This window comes from Lathyrus oleraceus, chromosome 3 (assembly GCF_024323335.1).
Source record: "Lathyrus oleraceus cultivar Zhongwan6 chromosome 3, CAAS_Psat_ZW6_1.0, whole genome shotgun sequence".
Taxonomy (NCBI): domain Eukaryota; kingdom Viridiplantae; phylum Streptophyta; class Magnoliopsida; order Fabales; family Fabaceae; genus Lathyrus; species Lathyrus oleraceus.
In genome coordinates, this window is record NC_066581.1 from 378,305,085 (window position 1) to 378,314,320 (window position 9,236).

Below are 9,236 nucleotides of genomic sequence, written 5' to 3' on the forward strand. Positions count from 1 at the left end.
CCCAAGCAGATGTCGGCGTCTGATCCCTCAATATAGAGTCAGCCCCTTTAAGCAGAAAGTGTTTATCTTTCCTGCCATATTCCCCACTGAGTTATATCCTCGTGGACGACGGTTGTTTCTGCTTCCTCCCAACACATATATTGGGATGGGTTCCCCTATTGAGTTATATCCTCATTAGGATGAGTCTCGATTCAGTTTGCCTTTTTGGTTTGATCCTAAATTGGCCTCTTGTGACTGTCTTTGGTGTTTCCCTGTGATAAATGAATAATTTCTCAGTAATCAATAATTATTCACCTTATCCTCAGCGGAGTTTGTGGTTTTCTACCCTTATACCGGTAGTTGTAAACCCTATTTTCCCCCCTTTGCAGAGTTAACCATTGTTGTTCATCCTAGTTGATGACGGTTACTCTTCCGTGGTTTTCTACCCAGTATCCGGTAGATGTAATCCCCTCTTTGACGGTTATCATTATCCAATATTCGGTATTGATATTCCCTCCTTCTTTTGGATAATTGCTCTGATTAAGCAATTTTATCCCCAGCGGGTCCTCTTTCATTTACCGTTTGCCGGTGATGTTTGTTGCTCCCCTTGTTTGGTCATCATTATATACCTAGTTTTGGTATCCCGATGCCTTTCTCTGTCGGTCGATTTATCCTTTATTAACCCAGTAACCGGTTGTGGATAATCTTCCATGCGAGTATATTATCTACGTTCCGACGGTAATAGATAATATATCTCATGCACTCTTTGGTCGAAGCCTTTTTTTCTTCCCCAGTCGAATAAGATTCGTATCCCTGTTTTGGAATCGAATGTCCATCCCATAATCGAGTTTGCGTTCTGCCCTCTTTTTGGATGATGAGTGTTTTGGGAATATTCCCCAATTCATGCTTTGGTTGGTCACCTATTATATGCCCAGTAACTGGTATCCCTGGTGTTCCTTCCTTCTGCTCCCTATTATGACTTTGATCCCCTGTGGAGTCAGATTTTCCTGAGTTGAGATATACCTTTTAGGTCTTCCTCAGATGATTTGGTTGATTGATATCTCTCACCCTTATACCGGTCTTAGATATTCATTCTTCCCGAGCTTGTTGTTCTCTCACCCTTATACCGGTGATCAGATCACATGTCTCATTGAGCTTGTTACCCAGTAACCGGTAACACCTCATCCCGCTGCTTCCCCGGGAGAGTCTTTTTAGACATCCCCAGCGAGGTATCTGTGGTGGATTGCCTTTTGTTGTGTTGGCATATTCCCCAACACATGCACCTTCGAGTCAGCTCGATGTCCTTCCATTGGGTTTACTCCCTTTGGGATTCTGTTCCCCGAGTTTCAAGTCGTGACCTGCTCACGCGTTTTCATCCCTTTACTCCCCGGTAGAGTCCCTTCCCCATGGAGTGGATAACTCATAGGGATTATCAAATTCCTTCTGATCTTTTCTTCTTTGTGGATACATATCCCCACAGAGTTTGTTTGTTTTGCATACATACATTTGCATTATGAGGTCTCTTAGGGACCAAAATTTGTCTCTTTGTTATTATTTAGGCCCATTCTACCTCGTCGAGACGAAGATTTTAACCTTCACTTCTCCGGCTAGAATGACCTTAAATAGGGGCATCTGTAAGACCCCAATTTTGTCCCTAAGATCCCTCATGGCATCATAACATTGCATTGCATAGCCTCAAGGATCATTGAGCATCTTGGCTCCCTTTCCCTTTGGGTAGGGATCTCTTGTGAGTGGTTTGAGATCACCAAGCATGCTTGAGTTGTATATCATTGCTTTTCTTGTTTTATTTACTAACCAAAAGCACAAAAATATGTCACTAACATCTTTTGTTGTAGCTTAAGCAATCACCAGGTCAAGAGCTTCAAGAAGATCCTTTGTGCAAGAGATGAGGTATTTTCTTGGGATGAGGATCACATGTTTATTATAAGGAGCTTACATGAGCTAGGGTTTCATTTTGAAGTAATTTCACCAAGTGGTAGAGGCTCAAGTTAATCAAGACATTTCAAGGTCATCTGAGGACCAAAAGTCAACTGTGCAGTCAGCTGAGGGCTATGAGGTGGGGAAATGAGTTGAGACACCTCAAACATGTTAAAATGGGGTATATTCATCATTCTAGACATCCATCTTGAAGATTCAAAGGTCATGGCAAAAGTTACTAAAAATGGAAAATGACTTATAATTCAAAGTTTCCAAATTTGGCAAGTTTTGGTCCACTTTCAACTTGACTTGTCAATGTCAAAGAAGTTTCAAATGGATTTTTGGTGAACATGAAAGTTGTAGATTTTTGTCTCCCCATTCTCAAAAGTCCTAATTCATGTCCATATGATGAATGGTTGAGGAGTTATGGTCATTTGATCACAAAGTGTGCCTGGAAATTTAAAATGGCATAACTTTTGATGCAATGCTCCAAATTGGTTCATTCTTTTGGCAAAATGCTTCTCATGTTCAAGACATCTCAAAATAAGCTTTGCCATGCATAGGAAAAGTGTGTATGTTCATTATTTCACACATGTGCAAATTGAAGTGAATCTTCACCATTCATTCTTGGTTTAAGATGCAAGCAAATTGATATTCAAATCCTAGCCCTTGGTTGTTCATGAGTGAATTAAAAGCTTAACATGGAGTTGATCACGTGTATTATGGGCATGGGAGCTCATTTTGAATTTTCGCAAATTGCTTCATATCTCACTAATCATGATTAACCAATGGAAAAGAGGATTAGCATTGTCATTAGCAAGGAGTATAAGTACCAAAACCCTAATCATAACTGCAAAAAACCACCATTTCAGATCTGAAATTCAAGAACTCTCTCAAAACTCTCTCAAAACTCTCTCTCATAGAATTTGATTTTTCTTCACACAAACCTCAAATCTTCTTGAATAATTTTGATCCTCATGCTTCACTGAGCAAGAATCATCCACTGTTTGGAGCAATTCAGCCAGAATTCGAGCAGATCAAGAGCATTCTCATGTTGATGGATTTTGGAAATTGAGGTGAATTCAAGTGGTTTCAGCCATTGCTCTTTGCTTAAAGCTTCAAAAGAGGTGCATAGGAGAAGATCTGGAGCTGATGAGCTTGTGAGAACACGATTTCTGAAAGCTCCATTTCCAGATGATGCTATTTTCGATCTCTCCTTTTGCTGTTTTTAAGCCATAGAACTGTAGATCTTGTTGAGTAGAGCATGTACATATGTTTAGAATTGAAAATGAGTAAGTATTGAGGATGTTATGTGGACTGAAAGTTTGGATCTATAAAATGTTTCTCTTCGATCTGTAGAATCTATGAGGAATTAGGGAAATCTAAGGTCATATTTGGAACCTACGTGAGAAGACGAGTCGAATGGTGTAGGCCTCGTGAGATTCTGGAAATTTTTGTGGCGGCGCCGCCGCGTGAGTCGTCGGAGAAGACGACCGGAGCTGTAGCTCCAGCGTCTGTGTGTACATAGGGTTTTGATGATGTGTAAGTCATGTGTGCCTTGCGTGTGAGAATGATTGGACGAGAGCGCTTTGACTGAAGCCACGCGAGCATTGAAAGCTGACTGTGCATGCTGAGTCGTTTAATGAAACGGCGCGTTTTGGTAGTTTGAATGTGGAACGTTGATCTCCAGCGCGCGCCAGATCGTGTGGCTCTTGTTTTTTCCAGTTTATTTGAATTAATGCATTTCCCTCCATTTTTATTTGATATTCCAATTATTTTGCTTGTTTTGATTAATTCATTAAAAATGCAAAAATAATCCAAATGAGTCCCAATTTTTTTTCATGATTTTGTATTGATGTCTACTTTTTTATGGTGCTGAATTCATGAATTGTTGATGTCTGGATTTTTATGTGTGAATTTTTGAATTGATGTTGTGCCAAATTGACCTATTGCATTCAATGCATTGTGAAATCCTCATTTTTTAGCTTTTTGATCCAATTTTTTGCATGCTTGACATTCATACATGACATGAATTATTAGTCACTGGTTTGGATTTTTTCTCACAAGTTATCATCATTTTTGACACATAGAGAAAAGTGTGACAATTTGTGTCACATTTTTGACATTGAATTGGTGCATTTTTGTTCACATAGCATTTGCATCATTCTGTATTTGATTTTTTGCATGTTGAACTTTCATGGCATGAAAAACTTATACAAAAAATTTCAAAGTCATTGCATGCATTTATGATTTGGTATGAATTTTCTAAGTTGGAAGCTCAGCTTGTGCATATTTTTTTGGCTTTTTGAAGCATTTGAATGATATTTGGAGTATGGTGGATCTTTGGCCATGGTGATTGGTGTTTAGGGGTTCATATGGTTCTGTTTGGGGCTTGTGATTTGATTCATCTCATGCCATTGGTAGTTTATGCTTTGTTGTGTTGATTGGATGTACATAAGCTAACTTTGTTGTTTTATTTTAAGATTGGATACTTAGCATTGGTAATTGGGTTTGTTCTCACTTTGTGAGATGCAAATACATTGAGTACTGACCTATTGTTATTTTGTAGGGTTTTAATTGATGTGGTGAACTCATGAGCTCATTTGAGTGCTAAGGCACTTATGCACTGAATTGTGTAACTGTTAGAGGGTTTCACTGTTTGTCTGCTGGTTTTATGACTGAAGTACTAACTGTTTAGTCTTTGTACAGGTACCTTAGTTGCTTGCTTGATTTAGCTCTTGCTTGAGCATTGGATTGTGGTTGACACACCACTCAGGTAGTTAGCTTCTTACTTCATGTAGTCTGAAGTCCTGTCACCTTTTTGGCAGGCATTTTGCTGGCAAGTCCTCCTTCAGAGGCTCTGTTTGTGTTTGTTTAAAATTGTGCTCAAAGACCTCCAAGAAGAGGCATGTGTTATTTGTTAAGACCTCCAAGATAAGAGGCAATTGACGGATAAAAGGGATTAGTAGCCAATCCCCTGTTATTCAGTGTGTCGTTCTTTATGCTCGCACTACGTGTCGCATCCTGCGAAAAATCAACCGGCGAGCCTAAAAATAAAAACACACAGAGCCGCCACTAAACGTTATTTATCCCAAGATAGGGAAAGGAAACGCTCAGAGAAACCTGGAAAGACATGGTCTCGCGACCAGAGAGAAAAGGTTCGGGAGTCGGTTACGCGAGGGGAAGGTATTAGCACCCCTCACGTCCGTCGTACTCGACGGGATCCACGTTCTAAGAAAAGAAAAGGTTGCTAAACATCACACACACACACGGGGAACGCAGGTGGGGTTAAGAGGAACGGGCTCGATAAGGTATCGCACCTTATGCCTACATATCTTGTCTGGAACAAGAATCAGAGCCACTGTAGTTCGGCTTACGCACGCCAAACAACACAAAACATACAAATAAGCAAGGGTGGCAAACATGGAGCCCGACAACCACTGGATGGAATTACGTCGGCATCCGAACCAAAACACACTCAAATGGGCAAACATGGAGCCCGACAGCCAATCCTGGGCTTATGTCAGCATCCGAACCCAAAGCAATCAAACAGATAACAAGTAAACGCACACAAAAAAGAAAAAGGTTGCCCGGAGAGGTCTCGCACGACCCCCTGCCTACATACCTTGTCTGGAACAAGGATCAGGGCGATGTAGTTCCCCTGAAAGGGACTAAATTGCTAACCAGAAACCGGGGAAAAATACACAACTAGGGAGCTGAGACTCGAGCCTAATGTTGTCATGCATCGTTAACCCTAAGTTCGGTTTTCTATCCTACTTGCATAAGCAAACTAACCTAACCAGGAAAGAAGCTAGCACACAAGCATACAATCATATATCATCAAATGAGAACAGGTATCTCAAACAAGCATGTCAATCAGATATCCACATAACACGCACTATAGCCAAACAAGGGGCTCAATCAATCAGGTTTGACTGCCTAAGCAATCGTCTGTACAGGCTGTGTTTGCTCTTAACCTTGCCATTACGAGGCTAAGGTGAAGCAGATGAAAGGATGAAGTGAGGATCAGACCTCACAGCTCTTATCCCTAACCAGGGAGAGCTGACAAATGAGCATGGGTCCAGAATGGGGGAACCCTTCTATACTCGATGACTCTGACACAACAGATCTTGGGCTTTTGATCTCGATGCTACAACCATGTAATGGGAGCAAGGAGAAGACTCACTGAATAGTGGGGGACAGGTTGCTTGTCCCTACCTTCCACCAATTGCCTTACTTGAAGGACTTTACCTGCTTGGGCTTAAAAATAAACATACACAAGCATTGCCTCTTAAGGAGGACTTCAGACAATTTGCCCGGCCCGGTAACAGCCGGGTCCCCAGACTACATGAAGTAAGAAGGTTATACCTCAAATGCAAGTTGCTTAAGCAAAGCAAAGCAATGGTTCACAAGGAACTGAGCAACTAAAGTACCTGGAAACAATCAAACTCAGTCAGTATTCAATCAGACAAATTGTACAGCAAACAATCAAACAGTTTAAACAATACAACACAAAGCAAGGCAAGCTCAAAGCTTAAACCTAAACTTCACCACCTACAAAACAATGTTATGTTAGTATACAAACATCAACAATCATCAATCAAAATTGATTTGGACCATTCTCCATGTGCATTGCTTTTTAATCCTGAAAAATCAAGCAAACATTAGCAACTAGACCACTAGGCCAAGCCTAGGGTCCCAAAGCAAGAAAAAAGTTAAAACAGCAAGGTATCCACCATCCAACATCAAATTAACATCAAACAAGAGCAAACATCCTTGGTCTCATGTTTATATCATCCATCAAGTTCAATTCATGCACAAAACAATCCATATTGGTTCAAATGAAGCACCAAATATACAAACAGAAGTATTGCATTCAAAGCCATGCCAAAACACATCAAAAAAATCTCAAATTAAATACACCTAAACAGGGGTCAATCAAGGTCTACCATGTCAAATTTGAGCTCGATTGGGCAAATGGAACCATGTCAATGAAAATCAACAAAAACAGACACAATTTCATGCTTCAATTCACAACATCAATGCATACATCCACTTCAAAAATTCATATCTCATTGAAAACAAAAAAGAAATGGATGAGACCAAAACAGGGAGGTCACACAATGTGTCTAGTTCATGCATATCAAATTTCATGGCCATACAATACAATATGAGGATTTCCCAATCAATCTACCAACCTATGTCACATGGACTTGCAAATTTAATCACCAGAAATGAAAAATCAAGATTAAATTGAAAATGCAATGAAAAATTCTACAAAAATTCATACAACATCCTAACATATCAACAATTCACCATGCCAAATTTCATTCAATTCCAACATGCATAGGTCATCCAATTAAATTCAACAAGTTGACATCAAGAGGTGTGACACAAATTGTCACACCTATGTTCCAAAAATCATAACTCAAAGGCCAGGTATCAAAAATCCACAAAATTTACATATAAATGACCATCAACCAGTCAGGAATCATCACAAAAAATTGGCACAAATTTATTTTATGATATGAGCATTTCATGGATCAATTACCAAAATGTATCAAAAATGGACATACATGAGAAACCCCTAGGCAATTTATTTTTCTACACGTGAAAAAAAATATTAAAAATCACCATAAAAAACTACACATCACAAGGAGAATAATGCAAAAAGTCTCATCAAATTTGGACAAAAAATGAAGAACTTATGAATTTTTGAAGTTTGGAAAACAATGCATATGGAAATTGTAGGGAAAAATAAAATGGATTTTAAGTTTGAAAACATGCTGCAGGTGATACGCGTATGGCGCACAGTGATACGCGTATGGCCAGTGGTGGCTCAGTGATACGCGTATGGCGCATAGTGATACGCGTATGACGCACAGTGATACGCGTATGGCGCATAGTGATACGCGTATGGCCAGCGGTGGTTTCCACCATCTTCTTCGCGAAGACGACGGAGCTGTGTTCAGAAAATTTTCCAGAATTTTGAGATGCATACATCAACAGAAAGCTCTTTCAATGTAGATTACAGATCAATCAATATCTAAACCTAACAATCCATGGATTAAGAGATCCGAGCAAAAACATTTTGACATGTCAAACTTTAAGCAAGCATAACTCATTCATTTTTTATCCATTTCACACGAATTTTATATCAGATTAATCAGCATGAAAAACTCTATCTAAACATGTTAATGGAATTAAGAATTGAGAGATTCGAAAACTGAACCTCTTGAAGAGCAGTCCCTAAATGTGCACGATCCAAGGCTTTAAATGATCCAAATCAGCTCCTGAGATGATAACTTGAAGCTTTATGTGTGAATTGAAGCTTGAAACGAACTAGATCTTGATTAATTTTCCACTTCCATCTTCATGAGTTTGCTTGAAATGTACACAAATTTTGCTCGAATTTGATGATCCAATGCTTGATTCTGCATCCACTACACTCAATAAACCAGAATATGGAAGAAAAATGCTATGCTATGTGGAGAATTTTCAAGTTTTGATTGAGAGAAAATTTGGAGGGAAAAAGTTTCAAGATCCAAAAATGGTGAAAAAATGATTAACCTCCCCAATTCTGTTATGATTAGAGTATATATATGCTCTACTAATCACTCTCTAATCACACTTAAGCCAAATGTTAATGAAATGAATGAATTAGGGAGTGTTTTGGCAAATTGAGTTTTCACCCTATGCATGAAAATGCATGGTGAATAGTGCATGAATTTTCCTTCAAATTTACTCAAAAAATATGTTTTGAAGCAAGTTTCAAATGATGTTTGTAAGCCAATGCAAGTGAAATTATGTGTAAACCATGAATATTTCTCAAAATCACTTTTTCCCTCCACTTTTTAAAATTAAATCACTTGAAAAATGGACTTTTTATGTGATGAGTTTTCATGAAATGTGATGATGGATTATGATAGTACATGTCAAATGGAGTTTGCTCAAAAAAAGAACCACATGAATTGGCCTTGTGAATCAAGAGTTATGCCACTTTGAAATTCAACTTTTTTGTGCTTAGATCAATCCATAACTTGCCAACCACAAATGAGAAATTCATGTTCTTGGACTTTTTGGAAAGGTGAGAGCAAGATCTACAACTTTCATGTTGGACAAATTTTCATTTGAAGCTTCCTTGGACACGTGGCTTTGAAGTCCAAAACTTTCCATTTTTGGAAACTTCAATTACAAGTCACTTGCTATTTTTGGCAGTTTTTGTCCTGACTTGATTTTCTTCAGTTTTAAGCTTTGAGATGTCATTCAACACTTGTTCCAACATGAATGAAATGTATCCAACTCATTTCCACCTCCAA